The 21,565-nt window shown below is 40.0% G+C and overlaps 1 protein-coding gene and 1 non-coding gene across 6 annotated transcripts in view; both read right to left on the bottom strand.

The window, feature by feature from the left end:
• The window catches only part of SLC8A1 (solute carrier family 8 member A1), a 366,099-nt gene that overhangs the window by 283,298 nt on the left and 61,236 nt on the right, over window positions 1-21,565 (bottom strand). The window lies entirely within an intron of this gene.
• On the bottom strand, window positions 1,816-1,882 carry TRNAH-GUG (transfer RNA histidin (anticodon GUG)). Its single transcript has one exon. It is a non-coding gene; the product is annotated as a tRNA-His (tRNA).

Raw genomic sequence — 21,565 nt, 5'->3', positions numbered from 1 at the left:
TAAGAATGATAAAGGCAATATATACTGAACAACGTGCAAGGTTATGTATAAATGCAGATCTTACAGATGAAATGATAATCAGCAAAGGTACAAGACAAGGTTGTCCACTTTCACCTTTGTTGTTTATAATGACTTTTGAAATTTTATTGATGCAAATAAAAGATGATAAAGAAATAGAAGGGTTGAGAGTTAAAGGATATATTTACAAATACAGAGCATTTGCAGATGATATAATGTTTATAAATGAAAATCCTACACAAGTAACACCTTTGTTGTTAGCTAAAATACAAGAATATGGAGAACTGGCAGGATTTTATGTTAATAAAGAAAAATAAAAAAATTTATCTAAAAATATGCAAGTAAATAAACAAAAGGAGTTGCAGAGACTAACAGGATGTGAAGTTACCTCTAAAGTAAAATATTTGGGTGTGGAAAAAACAGTGAAGAACATTGATCTGTTCAAAAATAACTATGAAAAGCTATGGCGTAAAATGGATGAAGGTATGATAAAATGGAATAAGCTTAACTTGTCATTGCTTGGAAGAATAGCTGCAATTAAGATGAATATTTTGCCGAGAATAATGTATTTGTTTCAAACTATTCAGATTGTGAAAGACAGTAAACAATTTAACAAATGGCAAAGGAAGATTTCGGAATTTGTATGGGCTGGGAAGAAACCAAGGATTAAAATGAAAGTTTTAATAGATGCTAAAGAAAGAGGAGGATTATATCATAATTTAAGATTATATCATGAAGCAGTTTGTTTAGTGTGGATAAAAGATTGGGTGACGCTGTTGAATAAAAAACTTTTAGCATTGGAAGGTAATAGAAATAAATTCGGCTGGCACGCTTATATGTATTATGGGAAGAAAAAGATGGATAGTTTTTTCTCTCACCATTATATAAGAAATAATTTGTTGAATACATGGATGAAGTATAAGAAATATGATGATGAAAGAAAACCATTATGGATAGTGCCAGCAGAAGTGATAAAAATAACAGCTGAGACCGGTGAGGAAAAATGGCTGTCATACAATCAACTATTAAAAATACAAAGTGGCAAAATAGAACTGAAAACTGCTGTGGAGTTGAATAACAAATACGATTGGTTTCAAATGCGACAAATAAAGAGTTTGGTGGAAAATGATATTAAAACTGAAAAAATAAGACGAGAGCAAATAAAAATGGAAAAAGTTCTGCTTGGAGATAATGAAAAATTAATTTCAAAAACTTATAAATAACTTTTAAACTGGTCTACAGAAGATGAAGTAGTGAAATCTCAAATGATTAAATAGGCAATAAATGTAAATAAAGAAATACAGATGGATACATGGGAATATTTATGGAGTTTCATAAACTTTCAACATGTCAGAATATTAAAGAGAACTGTTTTAAAATGATGTATAGATGGTATATGACTCCTAAAAAAATTGGCAAAGATGAATAACAAGATGCCAGACAGATGTTGGAAATGTAAAAAAAATGAAGGTTCTTTCTACCATATGTGGTGGACTTGTGAAAGAGCAAAAAAGTACTGGCAGATGATCCAACAAGAAATTTCTAGGATCTTGGTATATGAATTCAAGAAAGCTGCAGAGACTTTTCTGTTGGGATTACAAATGGAAAAATTTCCAAAAGAAGATAGAATGATAATTTGGTACTTGCTTTCAGCTGCTAGGACACTATATGAACATATGAAGCTGCCTTATACTGAATCAGACCCTCGGTCCATCAAAGTCAGTATTGTCTTCTCAGAGTGGCAGCGGCTCTCCAGGGTCCCAAGCTGAGGTTTTTCACACCTGGAGCCTTTTTTTTTGGAGATGCCAGGGACTGAACCTGGGACCTTCTGCTTCACAAACAGATGCTCTACCACTGAGCCACCGTCCCTCCCCGCAGTTATGGAAGCAAGAAAAAATACCAGAAAAATGGGATTGGATTGTAAAAGTTATGACATGGAGTGAGATGGACAAATTAACAAGAACTTTAAGAGATTATGATTTAGAAGATTTTAAAAGGGAGTGGAAAAATTTAGAAGTTATGTAGAAGACGAGTGGAAAGTAAAAGGACATTGGACAATTTTTGATAATGATTAAACTTTAAAAGAAAGAAGAATATTAATTTTAGTTCTTAGGAATTAAAGGTACCTTTTAATGTTAGTATTTTGTTTGGGGGTTGGAGTCTGAAGAGTTTGGGATATGATATGATCCCATAAAATCCAACTTCCAAAGTGGCCAGTTTCTCCAGGTGAGCTGATCTCTGTCACCTGGAAATCAGTTATCCCAGGTGATCTTCTGCAACCCCCTGGAGACTGGCAAATTTAGACTGCACTTGGACATTATTCTGTGCCTCATGAATTCTGATGCCCTAGTTCTGACTGCCATGTTTCCTTAGGGTAATTTTCATCTGCTGCCAAAGGTACACAGATAGCAACAAAGTCTGGCCAGCTTCAGGTGACTGTTTTAGAGTGGACATTGAGGTGGTGCACACAACATTTTATTTAATGTCAGTATATTTCCAATGGCTTATTTTAAAAGACTTTCCAATCTAAAAATTGAATATTTGGGGGAGCACTGAAAAAAATGTCTATGGAATATTTTATCTTTAGAAAGGAGTTAAATGTCTTTTTAGACAAGGTTTGAGCTGCATCTCTAAGTACACTATTCTGGGATACTGAATAACCTGGGAATTGCATCTGAGTTGCATAGGATTGCTTCCTAAATCATTCATAATCTGTAGTATGGAGATTATTTTAATGCAGGACAGCATTAGATAATTATAACTGCTTTGTACCCTGTAGACTGCTCTTCATTATGATTTAAATGGGACTGATTTTGTCAACAATTAATGTTTTTAATGTGTAGGATGATAACATACTACTAAAAAGGTCAGTGCTTTCAATGTTATTAAGGTTAATTCAATATTCAGATATGCTGCTAAACTTTCTATGATTGCACAAGTCTGTTTCTGTGCAGATAACATTTTTTTTATTACATTTGTATTTTCTAATTTTTCAATGTTCATTTCCCCACATGGTTTCAAAGTTTCTGATAATTTTCCATATAAAGGTAGGGACTGTATTCCGTAATCAGCTATTCCAAGCAATGTTCCTTCTAAGCTGCAGAGTCTTGTGAGCAAAAATTCTACTTTGTGAGCTACTGGTATTAAAGTTGTGAGCTACTCAGAGCTTTCTTTGTAGAAAAAGCCCAGCAGGAACTCATTTGCATATTAGGCCACATCCCCTGATGTTACCATTGTTTCACACAGGGTTTTTTGTAGAAAAAGTCCAGCAGGAACTCATTTGCATGTTATGCCACACCCCTGACACCAAGTCAGCCGTAAATGTGTTCCTGTGCGTTTCTGTTCAAAAAAAGCCCTAGAGCTACTACATAAATTATTGTGCTCTGGGGTTATCTTTCCTGAGCTAAGACAAAAATGTGTGAACTGGAGGTTAAAAATCTGTGAGCTAGCTCACGCTAACTCAGCTTAGAGGTACAATGATTCCAAGTCCCTTCCTAGTGCCCTTTCAAAAAGTGTTGTGAACTATTACATATCCTCTGACTATTCCCAATGACTATTCCCCTTTTCTTGAAAATCCCTCTCTCTTGACAAGGCATCCATTTTGAAGTACGGTAGTATGAACTGCATTTTCTCTTCTCAAAGTTGCTCCCCCCCATGAGCAAAGAGGCAAAGTTTTCCCTCAGAAAAGAGAATCAGAGTGTTAGTTCTCTGATCAGAGCTCTAGAATGTTCTGAAATTGCTTATGCATAGATACAGAACTTCACAGAGATAATGCAGAACAATAAGACTGCTTCTGCTTCAGAATCCAGAATAAAACATCAAATCCTAACCTTCTCCGAGGGTTGCCAATCCCCAGGTGGGGGCCCTCCCCCGCTTCGGGGCCATCAGAAAGCGGCGGGAGGGGAGGGAAATGACTTCTGGGCACTCCATAATTCCCTATGGAGACCGATTCCCATAGAGTATAATGGATAATTGATCTATGGGTATCTGGCACTCGGGGGGGGGGACTGTTTTCTGAGGTAGAGGCACCAAATGTTCAGCATAGCATCCAGTGCCTCTCCCCCAAATACCCTCCAAGCTTCAAAAAAATTGGACCAGGGGGTCCAATTCTATGAGCCCCCAAAGAAGGTGTCCCATCCATCATTATTTCCAGTGGAGGGAAGGCATTTAAAATGTGTGTAGTCTCTTTAAATGTGAAGGTCAGAACTCCCTTTGGAATTCAGTTTTGCTTGTTACAACCTTGCCCCTGACTCCACCCCAATGCCTCCTGGCTCCACCCCCCCAAAGTCCCCAGATATTTCTTGAATTGGGCTTGGCAACCCTCCCTCCTGTTAATCAAGATACATTTTTCCAAATTCAGGAACCTATTTTCTCCAAACTTTGTTTCAGGAAAACACAGACTGAAGCCTTCAAGTAATCAGTAGGGATTTCTGACCACCACCAATTTGCCCTCTTACACAAAAACTGGCTTACTGCCATCGTATAGTGGTCAAGACTTCATTTAGAAGCTAGCAAAATTTGCAAAGCCAGCCCTTGCTTATATGCACATTATGATTAGATTTCTCTTCCTTCCCTCCTGTGACACTCAGTTCAAATGCTAGCCACCCTTGTTGCTTGGCAGAAAGGAGGTGACATAGCACTGATGTATGATTGTATTTATTCTTAAAAAAAAAAAATTCTGTGCTGCCTTACTGGCAATTCACGGTCCTCAAAGGTAGCATTTGAAGCATTTAAAAGCATTAAAAATTCAAATATATAAAATATTTCAAACAATTAAATAAAACATAAACACAAAAATGCAATCAGGAAGGAGGGCTAATAAGTGTTAGTGAGGTAACATCAAACGAAACAAAAACAGTAATGAATGATGTCATTCATGATGAATGATAATATTCATGACTTGCCCAGCTCTAATTAACCCTGGATGAGGAATGAAGGTATGCATTTTTAGAGACAGAACACTCTCTCTCTCTTTTGGTCCTTTTTGTTTTGCCCTAGGTTGTCTGATGCATATGAGATTTCTTGTGGTGGGTGGCCCAGGAGCCATGTGACTGGAGCCATTTTCCTGGCTGGCTTGGCATCAAGAGTGTGGCCTAATATGCAATTGAGCTCCTGTTGGATTTTTTCTACCAAAAATGTGAAACAATGGTGATGCCTAATAAGCAAATGAGCTCATGCTGAGCTTTTAAAAAAAAGCCCTGCTAATAATCATGTAATGCCCCATTTGGTGTTTTGGCACTCATTTTGTCATTGTTTACCAGGGAAACTTTCAAAGGATAGATATTTAGGAGGTTGTTTGTTGGGTTTTCAAATTGCTCCTAGCCTGGGTTTTCCACAGAACGGCCCACCCAATATCTGCTAATTCTATTCAAACTATATTGCCTTCTCTCTAAATACTAAATGGTCATTACATGATTGGTTGGGAAATTCCTGGAGATTTGGGGTGTGGACCCTGGGAAAGGCATGGTTTGGGATGGGAGCTCAGCGTGGCATAATGCCACAAGGTCTACCCTATATTGTCTACTTGAAATTCCATCTTCCAATGCAGCCTTTTTTTTACAGGGACCTAATTTCTGTCAAATGGAGATCTATTGTAATTCCAGGAAATTCCCAGGCCCCACCAGGAGGTTGGCAACGCTGTACAAGTTTTGCTTAAGATGGGACCACAACATTCACGGTGAATTTCACTTTAGTAAAATTTCTATGGCTAGCATGGTTATCAGAAACAAGTAAAGTTAGTGATAACATCTTTGAAATTGTACTCCTCTTATACTTCAAGAACTAGCTAAAATAGAAAGGATAAATATGTTTAAGGGATTTTTCAGGTGTAATTAATCATGAAATGGACCATGCCAAGAGTTCTCAAAATCTGTCGCCCATAGCCTATTGAAGACAATCTGTTCAAGCCTTTACAGGTTTAACTAAAGTCCTGAAGAATACATTATTCATGCTTATTATTAGCTGATAAAATAAACTCCAAAAGACACATCCCACACGGATAAATAACTGGTCTCTAATAGCAACATTTTGAGTCCAGTCTGTAAGGACTGATTTAAACCAACCAAAGCACATCCTCCCCTATCTACTTTTCCCTCCAAACATCTCTCAACAAGATGTCATTGTCCACTTGTATCAAATATTGAATATATACAAGATCCAATCAATGTTCCCTCTAAGCTGCAAAGTCTTGTGAGCAACAAATCTACTTTGTGAGCTACTGGCATTAAAGTTGTAAGCTACTGCATAAATTAGTGTGCTCTGGGGCCATCCTTCCTGAGCTAAGACAAAAATGTGTAAGCTGGAGACTAAAAATCTGTAAACTATAGTTTATGCAAACTCAGCTTAGAGAGAACACTGGATCCAATATATTAACTTTGCACAGAAATATAAACATCTCCACTCCTCAGCTATGCATCCATGTATAACAAGTAGCTGGATTGTGGTCATAGAGAACAAATGCAGCTGTTCAGATTTGGAAGCATCTTCTGAAGCGATGGTTGAAGGATAAACACTAGTAATGCGGAAACATAACAGATATGTACCAAATGCTTGCCCATTTTTATTGGAGGAGCACAATTAGTGCCCTTGGGGGGAATATTTCCCATAAATTTCTGCAAATGTTTACTTTTTCCCAATCATGTTCACTGCAGTTTGTTTCTGCCTTTTAAAATTCCTTTTAAAAAATTCTTGTTAGAGCTTCTATTTTGCTTTCTATAGCAATTCCAGCCAGTAATATAATGATGCTGCACAGCCAATCAGCTCTGGCTACATACTGAGGTTACTTTGGGCAAATGAACCTTAGTTAGATTGAGGGCAATGCTTCCTAGAATAGTCATATGGATGACCCTGGCCTATCAGGAATGACATTGTGAACAGATGATGTCACTGAAGTCAAACAAAATCCTATTAAGGAAGGCTCCCATGCTGGTCTATTTCCAAGAGCTCTGCAAGACTGCTTAATTCCAAAGGGCTTTCGACAGTGGATGAATGGATGTCTACAGCCTATATAGTCAGGAAGTGAGCTGTACAGAGTTGCTTTCAGTATATAGCTGGTTTAGATTTTTTATGATTGTTTTAAATTTTGTAACACAGTGCCAAATATTAGTTGCTTTGTAAACTGCCTTGAATTGCTGTTGACAATGGGAAAGACGGGATACAAGTATTTTAATGGATATTCAGGGCAATTACTCCCTGAAACATTTCAGCATCTTTCAAAGTTATACCTGAAAAATTACCAGTGTTTCTGAAAATTTACATATACACCCCATACAACTCTCATACAAAAGCTGGTTTAACAATCACTGGCAGAGAGAGAGAGAGAGAGACCTAGAATGTAGTTTATGCAGACGTTGGAAACAGTACATAATCTTCCCTGCTTCAGCAACACTCTCTGCCTCTGATGGGTTTTGTGCCATAGACATTACACTTGATATATTTACTTCATTTGCAAAATGTCAATGAATAAGATACTGGTCAGAAAAACAGTGCACCCTAACAATATGCTAGGACAATAGACATTCATCAGCTTTTGGCTTTTCTGTTTTATTCTTTCCCATCTATTGGATTCTGTGGCATAAACAGACCCATTATTGCTGAGCAATGGCCGGAATCACTCTTCATAGATTCCCCCCCCCCCTTTAAGAGATACTTTATTCATGAGGCTTTCTTCAGTTCTTCTAACTTTCTGAATGTTGCACAAAGTCATTTGTAAGTCATAGAAATGTTGGATCAAACACAAAGGGGCTCTATCCTGGGCTTTAATGACATCTAAGGGTCAAATCAGGTGATACTCATCACGAAAATCCAGAACATGGTATTTAATATTAAAACACAGGCAGATTTGGCCTAGGGCTATGACACTGTGGGAGAAGAACAGAAGAACATAAGAGAAGCCATGTTGGATCAGGCCAATGGCCCATCCAGTCCAACACTCTGTGTCACACAGTGGCAAAAAAATTTATATATACACACACACTGTGGCTAATAGCCACTGATGGACCTCTGCTCCATATTTTTATCTAAACCCCTCTTGAAGGTGGCTATGCTTGTGGCCGCCACCACCTCCTGTGGCAGTGAATTCCACATGTTAATCACCCTTTGGGTGAAGAAGTACTTCCTTTTATCCGTTTTAACCTGTCTGCTCGGCAATTTCATCGAATGCCCACGAGTTCTTGTATTGTGAGAAAGGGAGAAAAGTACTTCTTTCTCTACTTTCTCCATCCCATGCATTATCTTGTAAACCTCTATCATGTCACCCCGCAGTCGACGTTTCTCCAAGCTAAAGAGTCCCAAGCGTTTCAACCTTTCTTCATAGGGAAAGTGCTCCAGCCCTTTAATCATTCTAGTTGCCCTTCTCTGGACTTTCTCCAATGCTATAATATCCTTTTTGAGGTGTGGCGACCAGAACTGCACACAGTACTCCAAATGAGACCGCACCATCGATTTATACAGGAGCATTATGATACTGGCTGATTTGTTTTCAATTCCCTTCCTAATAATTCCTAGCATGGCGTTGGCCTTTTTTATTGCAAGAAGTTATACCTTTTCATCCATGTCCCTTGGAGACGCTATTAGCTGTGTTAAACAGAAAAAAATATATCCCTGAAATCAACCTTGGAGAGACCCTACATACAAAAACAGGGTTGTGTGATGGGTTGAGATTTGTGCAGTTTGATTTATATTGCTCCCTATGTGGACAGCACCTTTATTAGGACCAACTAAAACAAAGCCTGATCACTACTATTTCATGATATTTTAGCTGATATTAAGAAAAGTGCTTGCATGTTTTCTCCAAAAAATTGTTCACAAATTACCTGATTATCTGAACTTAGTTACGGATGTCATATTGTTCCAATGCATTTTGCTTCTTCAAGGCAGCAAAACTTGAAAACTCCCATCATGGGTTCCTTGATATGATTTCATTCCCTGTACAAGCTGGGCAGATAGTGGTTGTTCATATATGCTCACCTTCTGTTATTATGCCAAGCTACCTGTTTTCATGTAAGGACTTTAGTAGGGTGGTTAGGATATTAGAGGGTTATGATAATTCTCTTTTTTTGTACATATATACCCCAAAAGCAATATATCATCCTTTTCAGCTCACTAGTCCCTAGAAGAATATCCAATTATAGCATAAAATCCAATCAGTTTTGATCTTCCTTCTCATGTAGTGACTGCAATTAAGTAAGCTGTGCCAAAAAAAAGAAAGAGGGGAAAAACTTCACTGACAAGAGGAACAGGAATGCCAACCCCTATTACATTTACCTTTGCAGTCAAAGGCCAAGCCAGTTCTTTCAACTGTAAAAACATTAATGTTGAAAAGTCTCCAGTATCAGCCAGATGAATTTAAGGCTGGGACATCAAGCTCATTTTGGAGAGGTTTAAATGACATTTTCAGTTAGACCATGCAAGCCAAGCTTTTGTTATTGGAATTTTGGGTGTGCATGTGTATTTTAATGGGGGGGGGGGGAATCTAAACCTGATTCCAAGTTTCAAACTCCACTTGAAAACACCAGGGCAAGGAAATATTTGTAAAAGAGGAGACAACCTCCCTATTTTGATCCAGAAGATATAATTAAGTCAGAGCCAATGTACCATAATGTTGCACAGTGTCAAATATTACTTCTGGGCCAAAACAGGATACATATTCAGGATATATATCCCTGACCATGACACAAGGTGATAATATTCTATGAGGCCTCTCAGGCCTTGAATCAATTGATTGTTACAAAACTCCTTTTTTGGTCCTGTGTTGATTAACTAATTGTCTTACTATTGTATCCTTGAGCCTATAAGTACAAATATTGTTTGACCACTGAGAAGGCCAGTTTGGTCTAAATGTAGGTTCACAATAGGTTCTACATACGTATACTGTACACTTTTATTCTATATTGAGGCTACAATTGAGCCTATAATTGTTTTTAACTAATTGCTAATAAATACATGTACAGTTTTTAACAATGTCAGGAAAATTGTTCCTAATTTAGTTGAAAACTCTTTTTATTTAATTTCAACCTGTTGGTTCTGGTCTGGCCTCGTGGGACCACAGAAAACAACTCAGCACCATCATCTCTATGACAGCCCTTCAAATACTTGAGGATGGCAATCATCTTGACTCTCAGCTGTCTCCTCTCCAGGCTAAACATACCCAGCTCCTTCAAGCTTTCCTTGTAGGACTTGGTCTCCAGACTCCTCACCATCTTTGTTGCCCTTCTCTGGACATGTTCCAGCTTGTCTATCTCCTTCTTAAACTGTAGTACGCAAAACTGAACACAATCATTGGCCCTTTTTATGTAACGAACCTTTCAGGCAGGGGTCATTTTGTAGAAAAATAGGTGGTGGAGCTCATCCAGGGATTGCTATGCAGTTACACATATTATTCAATGGACAAGGAGGTGGAACTCTCAGAAGGAGGAGGTGGAACTCTCAGAAAGGTTCAGGAGCTGCGCTCCTGTGAGTTCCCACTGAATCCGAGGCCTGCTTTCAGGTACTTGATTCATTTGTTTGGGTTAATTTCCCCCCCCCCCCTTTCTTTATATTTCCACAATGACCTACTGATGAGCTAGACCAGAAGCCGCCAAACTTGCTTAACATAAGAGCCACAGAAAATAAACATCAGATGCTTCAGAGCCGCAAGGAAGGAGATGGGGGAGAGAGGATGGAGGGAAAGGTTGAAAGAAAGCAACTTCAACTTTAAATGCATTCTGCAGGCTGCTGGCAGGCTTGGAGAATTGATTTAAAAAGAGAAATGCCTTCTCCAAGCTGGCTGATGGGGTTGTGGGGGATTTGAGAGTCACACAATATGTATGAAAGAGTCGCATGTGGCTCCTGAGCCACAGTTTGGCCACCCCTGAGCTAGACTAAAGAGGTATGGAAAGTCCATAGACTAAGAGGTATGGAAAGATCACTGGCTGTGGCAAGTGCCTTGTAAGGGCTTGCCAATGACAGCTGCATTGAAAAACTGCATTGAAACCCTGGCCACTTCTTTCTCACAGCAGCCTCGAGCAGAACTTGCTGCTGACCAGAACAGTTAGATACTATCATGAACAGTTACACATGTTATTGGGGATTCTATGCAAATCAATACAGACTAGAGAGATATGCTAGATGGTGAACACAGTCCTATGGTTGGATGAATTTCCACAACTCTTTGAAGAAGGGATGTTATTTATTTATTAGATTTGATTTGTTGGCTGCTCTTTCCTAAGAATAGGCTCAGGGTGGCTTACATCAGGAACATATACAATAAATAATGAGATTAAAACTGCATTAAAATCAACATCAGCAATAGAACAATATAACATATAGATGACAGAAAAATTTCAGTACCCAAAAGCTCCCTAGGGCGTGGAAGAATAAGGATTTTTGCTATGGAAATGTAGCAAATCCCATAGAGTTTGGATGTTCTCAGGCAGAGAGTCCACCAGGCAGTGACCAGGGCCAAAAAGGCCCTAGCCCTAGTTAAGGATAGCTGGATCCCATAGAGTTTGGATGTTCTCAGGCAGAGAGTCCACCAGGCAGGGACCAGGGCCAAAAAGGCCCTAGCCCTAGTTAAGGATAGCTGGATCCCATAGAGTTTGGATGTTCTCAGGCAGAGAGTCCACCAGGCAGGGACCAGGGCCAAAAAGGCCCTAGCCCTAGTTAAGGATAGCTGGATATCTCTCGGGCCAGGGACTGCCAGAAGGTTCTTATTGCTCAAGCAGCTTTTGTGAACTGGGCCTCCATAGACAAGGTGGCATCCAGGATCATGCCAAGACTCTTGATGGTAGAAGCTGGTGATAGGGGCACATCATCAAGAGCTGAGAGTTGGCAGCCCAACCATACCCCCTCCCCCCAGCCACAGAACCTTTGTCTTACCTGGATTCAGTTTCAGCCAACTCTGCTTTAACCACCCAACCATGGCTTCCAAACCGTCAGCTAAATTCACAGCAACAGCATCTAGTCAGCCATCCATCAACAGAAACAGCTAGGATCATCAGCATATTGATGACACTCTGTACTAGATGGGTGAGGGGAGGGGGCAAGTAGATGCTAACTAACATCAGGGAGAGAAGTGCCTACTGAGGAACCCCCCATTCTAGTGGGTACTGTGGGGACACTGATCTTTCCAGCACCACCCACTGTCCCTGACCCTGGAGAAATGAGGTCAACCATTGCAGGGCTACTCCATGAACCCCAGTGTCAGCGAGATGGTGAGTCAACTGCATTGAACACTGCTGTAAGATCAAGCAGTATTAGCAGTACCAACCTGCCTTGATCCAGCACCATCTCCATCCCATTCCATGGCCGGAATGGGATGGATCCAACATTCAATGTAAATTCAGAATAATTTTTTTTTTGTGAAACAACTATTGTAAAAATACTAGACATGCTAGTATAAATAAAATGTGCGCTGAAGTTGCCTTTAGGACTATTCTCTGTTTGATACAATCTTTCCTGCTCTATCATTTTGCCCCCACAGACGGAAGGAAGAGACGGACAAGGGTTTGGGTAACTAAGGGCCACTGTTATTAAATTAACAACAAGGGTTATAAACATAACAGGCAGCATAGCAGGACCAGGGGATGAAATACCCCTCCCCTGCTGTATGATGGGCGAGTCACCATGCCCCTAGGTATAGCCAAAATGCATGGCTCGTACCCGGCTGGCCTGTGCAATTCTTTCCCTATGCTCACCCAATTCATTGCTGTGTCTCCTTCCTTGACTAAATTTGGTTTTTGCAATAAAAATCTACTGGTACAGCAGGCTTACAAGAGGAAGCGACTTCTGTCTGCTATGTGTAAATGTTTACAGGAGAACTTACTCAGAAAAATCTGCATGTGTATTTAATTTTTTAAAAAGAAAAACTGGTTACAATGACACAATAAATTTCATCCACAAACCAATTTTAATGATGCAATACAACGATGCAATACATTTCATCTGAAAACGAATTTTAATTCTCTCAGAAGGCTGACCTTCCAACATGGCTCAGCGATCAATCTAACTGATGTGTAACTTGTTGCTCATCAGAAAAGAGAAATTAATGTGCTAATATAGTAAGATAAGATCAATACATCTTCTTTCTCTAAGGAACAAGAGAATAAAATCTAACCTTATTAGTGCAATCTTAGACCCTTCTAAACTCACAGACTACAATGGAATTAGAAGGGTGTAATTCTGTTTAGGATGGCATTGCAAATCATGGAAGAAATTAATGTTAGCAAAGCTTGCCACTGCATTTACCTTTCCTTCCACTGATCATCTTAAGAGCCTATCCACAGATGGAGAAGAACCACATAGTGCAATTTATCCAATAAAATTGATAGGTACTAGATTCAGGACAGAAAAATAGAAAATAGTTATTTACACAGAGTGCCTTAAATGTGGAATTCCCTGCCAGAGAATGTAGTGATGGCCACACGTATATACAGCTTTAAAGGAGGATTAGAGAGATATGTGGATGATAGGTGGAGTATCAGTGGCCACTACCTGTGGTAGTGTTGCCAAGTCCTCTTCATCCCCCAGTGGGGGACAGTTGTGCACACACTGCGTGCCGAAATGACATCACCCGGAAGTGACTTCATCAAAATGGCGGCACCCGTGCGGGGCTGTTCTAGGTGTTTCCAGGAAAAGTCTATGGTTTTCCCAGATGCTCTAGCCATTTGGGAGGTTAAAACTCTATGGCACCTATTGTACCATAGAGTTTTACTTCCCAAATGGCTAGAGCATCCAGGAAAACCACAGTTTCCTCGAAACGCCAAGAGTGGCCCCGCATGGGCACCACCATTTTGATGATGTCACTTCCGGGTGATGTCATCGCACCAGCGACATAGGGGGAGGTTCCCCCCGCCGGCCCAATGTGGGTCGGTGGGTTGAGAACCTCCCGGGTGGGAGATTCCCCGCACAGATCGGGGGGTTGGCAGCCCTAACCTGTGGCCACTAAAGGGAACCTCCACATTCAGAGGCAGCCAATCTCTGAATTCCCAGCACCAGGAGACATCATCAGGTGAAGTCCTCAGCCTCTAAATTCTGTTGTTGGCCCTCCAGAGAGACTGGCTAGTCACTATGTAAGACAGGATGCTGGACTAGATGGACTACTGGGCTGATACAGCAAGGCTCTTCTTATGGTCTTACATTCCTGGATTCTAATTTTTATATTTGCATGATATATGAATTTTTTTTGTGGGGACAAAAACTTCTTCCTGCATGTTCAAAATTTGAATTTCACTGATGAGAATATGCAGGGAATTCCTCCCCCCACTCCCAAGAAGGGAGCATCGAATTCTATCTTGCACCTGCATGAGCTTTGCTACAGGTTTTTTCCTTTCGTCCTGAAATGGGCATGTGAACAGGCCTTCAGTCATGAAACTTTACAACCCCTATATGGTCTTGCTTCTTTTCCTGAATACAAACCTGGGGAGAGAGAACAGCCAGTGAAATGCTGGTTTTTCTCTTTGACTCTTTCAAGGATAAATGCATTCTACAAAGCTTCCTGTAGGACTATCACATCTAGAGAGCAATCCTAAGTGGATCTACTCCAAAGTGTTATTCAGTGAGGCTTACATGCAGGAAAGTGTCCTTAGGCTTGCAGCTTTAATATGCCAGATGCAAGAAACGTGTTCCTCTTGAAGGCTACAAAAGACTAACAAGGCTATCCCTCCAGAATTTTGGTTCTACGAAGAGCATCTTAAACATACCAATGCTCAGTGAAGCTGTTTATCCTTACGTTGTTGATGCTGATGCTGATATTGGATTTATACCCCCCCCCGCACTTTGAATCTCAGAGTAGCTCACAATCTCCTTTATCTTCTTCCCCCACAACAGACACCTTGTGAGGCGGGTGAGGCTGAGAGAGCTCTCACAGCAGCTGCCCTTTCAAGGACAACCTCTGCCAGAGCTATGGCTGACCCAAGGCCATTCCAGGAGCTGCAAGTGGAGGAGTGGGGAATCAAACCCAGTTCTCCCAGATAAGAGTCCGCACACTAAACCACTACACTAAACTGGCACTTATGTAAGCATCAAGTGGCATAGGTTTATTATACAGCATTGCTACCATCATACTTACAGCTTTTACCCAGAATTGCTCTTTTTTTACTACATAGTTTCAGCAGCAGCGGCCATAAAACTTTCTTTCAGCATCTTTTAGGTTTTTCAAAAGAACAGGGATTTTTTTTTTATATTGCCCCAAAAGATATTTCAAACTACCCTAATCAGAAGTTAGAGCTCTAAGGGAATTTCCTTATCTGAAGTCTGTCTCCTTTTTTCGATTTATCCCAGTAATTAGATTTGTCTTCTAGATCAAGTTTAATAAGTTCACTATGTAGTTTGGATGCCTTTGGAGTCTCCAGAGTTCATTAACACCTTTTCAATCACAGTAAGTGGTCTCTTGAAGCCCTCTATTTCTCAGGGGTTTGAAATATAATGTTTTAATTGTATGTAATTAAATACTGCTTGCCTTATGTAGATTGAAAACTCTTTGTAATGTTTACAGCTCCAGGGTCTTTCCCCCCTTTAATTAGCTGCCCTAAGTCTTTCTGCAGTCCTCTTTTTCCTAGCAGACATCAAGACTTTTTAAAAGAAAAATCGGACAATATCTAATTATTGGCAAAGAAGAAAGGAGATGGACTGCCTTACTTTGTATCCAACATTTGTTTTAGCAGAAAAGACTAGGGGCCGCATTGAGGAAGGAAAGAAAATTAATGAATGAAAGGGTACATCCAAATGATAGTATATCTGATGGAAAGCATAATCAAAAGAGTGGACAAAATATACCTAAAAATACACACAAAGCAGTAAGCCAGTCATGTATGCATTAGCATAATCTCTATTTGACTCACAATAGTTTCCATCAGCATTGTGAACTAGCAGAGAGGTACTGTGAGAACCATGTGCTAGTTCTATGAGAACAACAATACTGAAGAAATGTCCAATCTCATCTGTTACACATAAACTATAAGATTTTGCCCAGAATCTTTCACAAGGCTTCTTGAGTAACTGCAGAAGAAGCTTTAATGAAGAGACATATAGCAAACACTTGTAGTATGTGTACGCAAGGCTACTGACCTTGCCAGATTGTCCTAAAATGAAACTTACAGTCCAAATATAGGTTGTAGGTTAATGGCCCACCACTCTTCCCGCCTAAACGTCTTCCACTTAGAAGTTTTTGAATTAGTTCCCAGACAACGGTGTTACTCTTCTCCAAGGTCACATTCCAGTTTACAGATATCTTTCGTTGGTATCTATCTTCCATTACAAGGGAGATGAGATTAGGCCCTTGCTTCCCACATTTGCTTACCCTCCACTGAGGCGTACTTTATTACCAATGCTATACAATGAATATATGTGAGGTTTAGTGAATACTGATATTGCATGGATTATTACAGTCATAACTATATGGCAGGGGTGGCCAACGGTAGCTCTCCAGATGTTTTTTGCCTACAACACCCATCAGCCCCAGCCAGCATGGCCAATGGCTGGGGCTGATGGGAGTTGTAGGCAATAAGCATCTGGAGAGCTATCTTTGGCCATCCCTGTGGTGTAGGTACATGTATGAACACATAAAACAATGTAGTTATGGATATATGGATAATAAACTATTTGTCAGCAATGACAACACTATTAGGAAAATCAATAGACAGTTTATGAACTCCAAGTTTGAGACAAATTCTTGTCAGGAACTTATACCTGACATAAACTGGAGGAATGCATTATTGAAAACAGGGACATTAAGCACAAAAAAGAACAAGCCATAACAATAAAGATTCAGCATGGCTTCTGCAAAGAAAAGTCCTCCATCATCAAACTATGTGGATCTTTGTGGATAAGTACATGGATATGGCTGATCTGGAGGACATTATATACTTGGAACTTCCAAAAACCATTTGAGAAAATTGATTCCTATTTCATCTTTATTGAAATTAATAGCCATCTTCCTTGTATTATCAAAACATATTTCTCTTGTGCTCAATTTTATCTTTTTGTAATGAATGACTGTTCTAATAGACCAATTAGTATTATGTTATTTCTTGAATTGTACATTTCACAAGTTGCTGTGCTTGCAATAAGGCCACTATCAACCTATACAATTTTGACATTATTTATTTGGACTTCTAACAAAGTCAAAGCAGTGGGGCCTTTGGATGACACCAGAATAAAGGGATTGCTAAAAAAAAAAAAAAGATGGGGAAATGGCAGAGAAGCTCAATGGCCTTTTTACTTTTGTGTTCACTGTGGAAAGTGTGGGGCAAGTACCCATGCTACAGCCCCTATATTCAGGAAGGAAGTCTGAAGATTGGAGCCAAACTGAGGTGACCAGAGATGGTTCTAGACCTACTGGGGAAATTAAAAACTGATAAGTCTCCAGGTCTTGATGGTATACATCTGGGAGTTCTTAAGGAATTCAGATGTGAGATTGTTGGTCTACTATGCCATATATGTAGCCAATCAATAAATTTAGCCACTATACCAGAAGACTGGAGAGCAGAAAATGTGAAAACACTTTTTAAAAAGGGATCCTGAGGGAAACCCGGAGATTACAGGCCAGGCAGCCTAACACCTGTCCCAAACAAATTAGTAGAAATTGTAATTAAAGATAGAATTGTTAGGCACATATGACCATATGAAGCTGCCTTATACTGAATCAGACCCTCGGTCCATCAAAGTCAATATTGTCTTCTCAGACTGGCAGTGGCTCTCCAGGGTCTCAAGCTGAGGTTTTTCACACCTATTTGCCTGGACCCTTTTTTGGAGATGCCGGGGATTGAACCTGGGACCTTCTGCTTCCCAAGCAGATGCTCTACCACTGAGCCACTGTCCCTCCCCCGACAATGCCTGGTGAAGAAAAATCAGCATGGCTTCTGCAAAGGGAAGAAAAATCAGCATGGCTTCTGCAAAGGGAAGTCCTGTCTCACTAGCCTTTTGGAGTTATTTGAGAAAGTGAACAAACATGTAAACAACAGTGACTTGGTAAAAATTATATACTTGGACTTTCAATTTTTTTGACAAGGTACCTCACCAAAGACTCCTGGGTAAACCTAGGAGTCATGGGATAAGAGGACAGGTTCTTTTATGGTTTAAAAACTGGTTAAATAATAGGTAGAAAAGAGTAGGAATCAAATGGACAGTTTTCACGATGGAGGAAAGTAAGCAGTGGGGGCCAGAACTGTTTAATTTATTCATCAGTGATTTGAAACTAGGGGTGAGTAGTACGTTGGCCATGTTTGCAGAGATGACATCAAATTATTCAGGAGAGTGAAAAAGAAGACTGACTGTGGAGAGTTTCAAGAGAACTTCCACAAACTGGGTGAGTGGGTGACAATGTGACAGATGAAGTTCAATGTCGATAAGTGTAAGGTGATGCATGTTGGGACAAAAATCCCAGCCTCAAGTGTAGACTAATGAGGTCTGAATTAGCTGAGACTGAGGGGGGAGGGGAGATCTTGAGGTCATAGTGGATAGCTCAATGAATGTGTCAATCCAGTATGCAGCAGCAGTTGAAAAGGCAAACTCATTGTTATGGATTATTAGAAAAGGGAATAAGAAAAAAAGAATGGCCAATATTGTAAAGCCCCTGTAAAGATTTATGGTGTGGCCTCATTTGGAATACTGTGTACAGTTCTGGTCACTATATCTCCAAAAGTACATTGCAGAGCTGGAAAAAGTACAGAGGAGGGCAACCAAGATCCTTAGGGGGTGGAGCTCCTTCCCTTTGAGGAAAGGGACTTTTCTTTTTAGAAAAGAGACAACTAAGGTGGGACATGATAGAGGTCTATAAAATTATGCATGGTATGTAAATAGTTGACAAAAAGAACTTTCTCCCCCTCTCCCAAAACACTAGAACTTGAGGGCATCCAATGAAGCTGATGGGCAGTAGGTTCAGGATGGACAAAAGGAAATACTATACAGAGAAGAAGAAGAGATTGGATTTATACCCCTGCCCTTCATTGGCTGAAGGTGTCTAAGAGCAGCTTACAATCTCCTTTCCCTTCCCCTCCCCACAACAGGCACCCTGTTGAGAGAGGCTAAGCGAGCTCTCCAAGAACTGCTCTTGCACAGAACAGCTCTGAAAGAGATATGACTGACCCAAGGTCACTCCAGCAGTTGAATGTGAAGGAGTGGGGAATTAAATCCAGTTCTCTCAGATAAGAGTCCATGCACTTAACCACTACACCAAACTGGCTCTCAGAGAGTGATTAAAATGTAGAATTCACTGCCAGGGGATGTAGTGATGGCCAGAATAATAAACTTCTTTAAAGGGACATTAGATATATTTATGGAAGATAAGTCCATCATTAGCTGCTAGCTGTGGTGACTGAGGGAAACCTCCACATTCAGGGGCACTAGACCTCTGAACTGTAGAGCCTGAAGGCTTTGGCCTCTATGCCCTGTTGTTGGTTCTCCAGAGGAACTGGCTGGCCACTGTGTGAGATAGGATGCTGGACTAAATGGACCACTAGTCTGATCCACCAGGGCTCTTCTTATGTTCTTAGGATAAGACCTAAGGCTGATCCAGCTGGCAATGAATAGCTGGCACTCAGCCGTGATGTTTTTGTAAGATTTTTGCTGACAAAATCTCTCTCATATCCAGTATCTGAGGTGTCAGAAGCGCCTGCTTGATCTTTTGTTATGGATACTTTGAGAATCCACACTGATCCTGCCTATGGATGCTGACAGGGTTTTTGGAAGTGTGACATTTTGTTGGATACATGCCTTTGTATATATCAGGATCCTGACAATATGGTGATACACAGATTCACAAGCGTTTCCTTGTCAAACAGGAAAAAACATGTTCTCCTTCTGCCCTTTTCAAACACACAAACCACAATCAACGTTATATGGCAGCCTACTATAAATTCTTGTGTGTTCTAATTTTTTTAATGACTTAGACAACAGAGTTTCCATTGCTTCCCCAGGGAGGGTGTTTGTTTCTGACTTCACTGCCAAGAAATGTTTCCAGACAGCAACAAATCTAATCCACTCTTTGTGATTCTAAAATCATCCCAAACAATTCCTATCAAACACAGAACTTCATACAAAGAGATGTATAAAGACTGGATGCAATTCAGTCTAAGTCCCCTCGTATGTCAATTTTCTCTTCTACATAAAGAAGAAGAGTTGGCTTGGAGAATAGTAGAAAACACTAATGTGGCATTAAATGCATGACACAGGCTATGTATGTGGAGAGGATGTTATGATGTTTATGTGTGTTGCTATGTCCACTTTTGGAAATATGAACTGGCAGAGGCAGGAACATGCCACTATGCATGATGGCCCTGAAGAAAGAGAACTCTGAGGTCACTTATTGTATCATCTTTAAAAATGAATTATGAGGTAGGCAATTGTTTATTTAACACTGATATGTACACCTGCCTCCTGAGCATCTCAGGGCCCAAGGCAGTGTCCAAGACAATGATTGCTGGGTGCAAAAAAGATTTTATAAAAGCACAAAAATAAGTAGAAAATCACTGGAAATGATGTTAGTCATGTGATATTGTAATTTTGAAGATATTTATAGTCCTACTCAGCAGGTTTTAAAACAGGTTTAAGACAGTTAAAATTATTTTGTATACTTTTTTGCACATAATATTTATATATATAAAATGGTAGGATATTTTCTAGTACAATTGTGATTACTGTCATGTATTATAATTTATGAGGCTTGGTTTAGCATTTCATTATTAATCCCATTAGACAAATGCAAATATACAAGGTTTTGACTTAGACATAACTCTGTTTTTAAAAACAAAGATAAATAACATTACCTAAGAGACAACACTTGTACTTAGTTACTTTGGTGGAAGGTTCACAATTGTCTTACCAATCTGTTCTACCAACTTTCTTGCTCGCCCACCTAGGCCTCTCACTACATGTAATCTTCCATGTCATTTTAGAGACTATCAGGTACCATAATAGAATTCCTCAACCTAGGTAACCTCCTGGAAGAAATTCAGGTCTCTCGGGAGTATTTGGCTCTGACTCAGCCAGTTGGCTGCTGCTGCATAGCATTTCTCCTGTGGGTGCATGGCTCTTGATGACAGCAGATGTGTCCTTATACACCCAAAAAAGACTCTTTAGTGAGGATGCCACTGTGATTAACTGTCTGTTGTCCTGTTCCAGATTGTTTTTTCTGTGCTTAAACTGTGGCATTATAGAATTACATAACCATACAATGCTAAAAGGTCTCAACCACACCAAACCTGAAAACAGTAATTTGCTGGGTTATCTGTAGTGAGTTAGATTTGTCCCAGGATGTATTAATGGGGAAGCTTTCTATAAATTGGTTTTCTTCCTTTCAGGCTGCCAGTGCACTATAGATATGTATGGACAGATATGGATTTCTCTGCTAAACTGGACTATTTACCCACTCAGGCTAATAGATTCAAACTTAGGAGTGCCAATAGTAGAAAGAATTCTTCCTTGACTCACCCCCTAATGTACTGATTGAGCTAACCCAGAGGTTCCCAAACTTATTTGGCCTAACGCCCCCTTTTCAGAAAAAAAAAATACTCAGCGCCCCCCTGGAAATCTTCAGCTCTGACTAGCGCAATGGGAAGGTACCGCCACTCAG

Source organism: Heteronotia binoei, chromosome 1, assembly GCF_032191835.1.
Source record: "Heteronotia binoei isolate CCM8104 ecotype False Entrance Well chromosome 1, APGP_CSIRO_Hbin_v1, whole genome shotgun sequence".
In the NCBI taxonomy this organism is placed as follows: domain Eukaryota; kingdom Metazoa; phylum Chordata; class Lepidosauria; order Squamata; family Gekkonidae; genus Heteronotia; species Heteronotia binoei.
The sequence above is the reverse complement of the archived record's forward strand: the minus strand, read 5'-3'. Positions and strand labels throughout refer to the sequence as shown.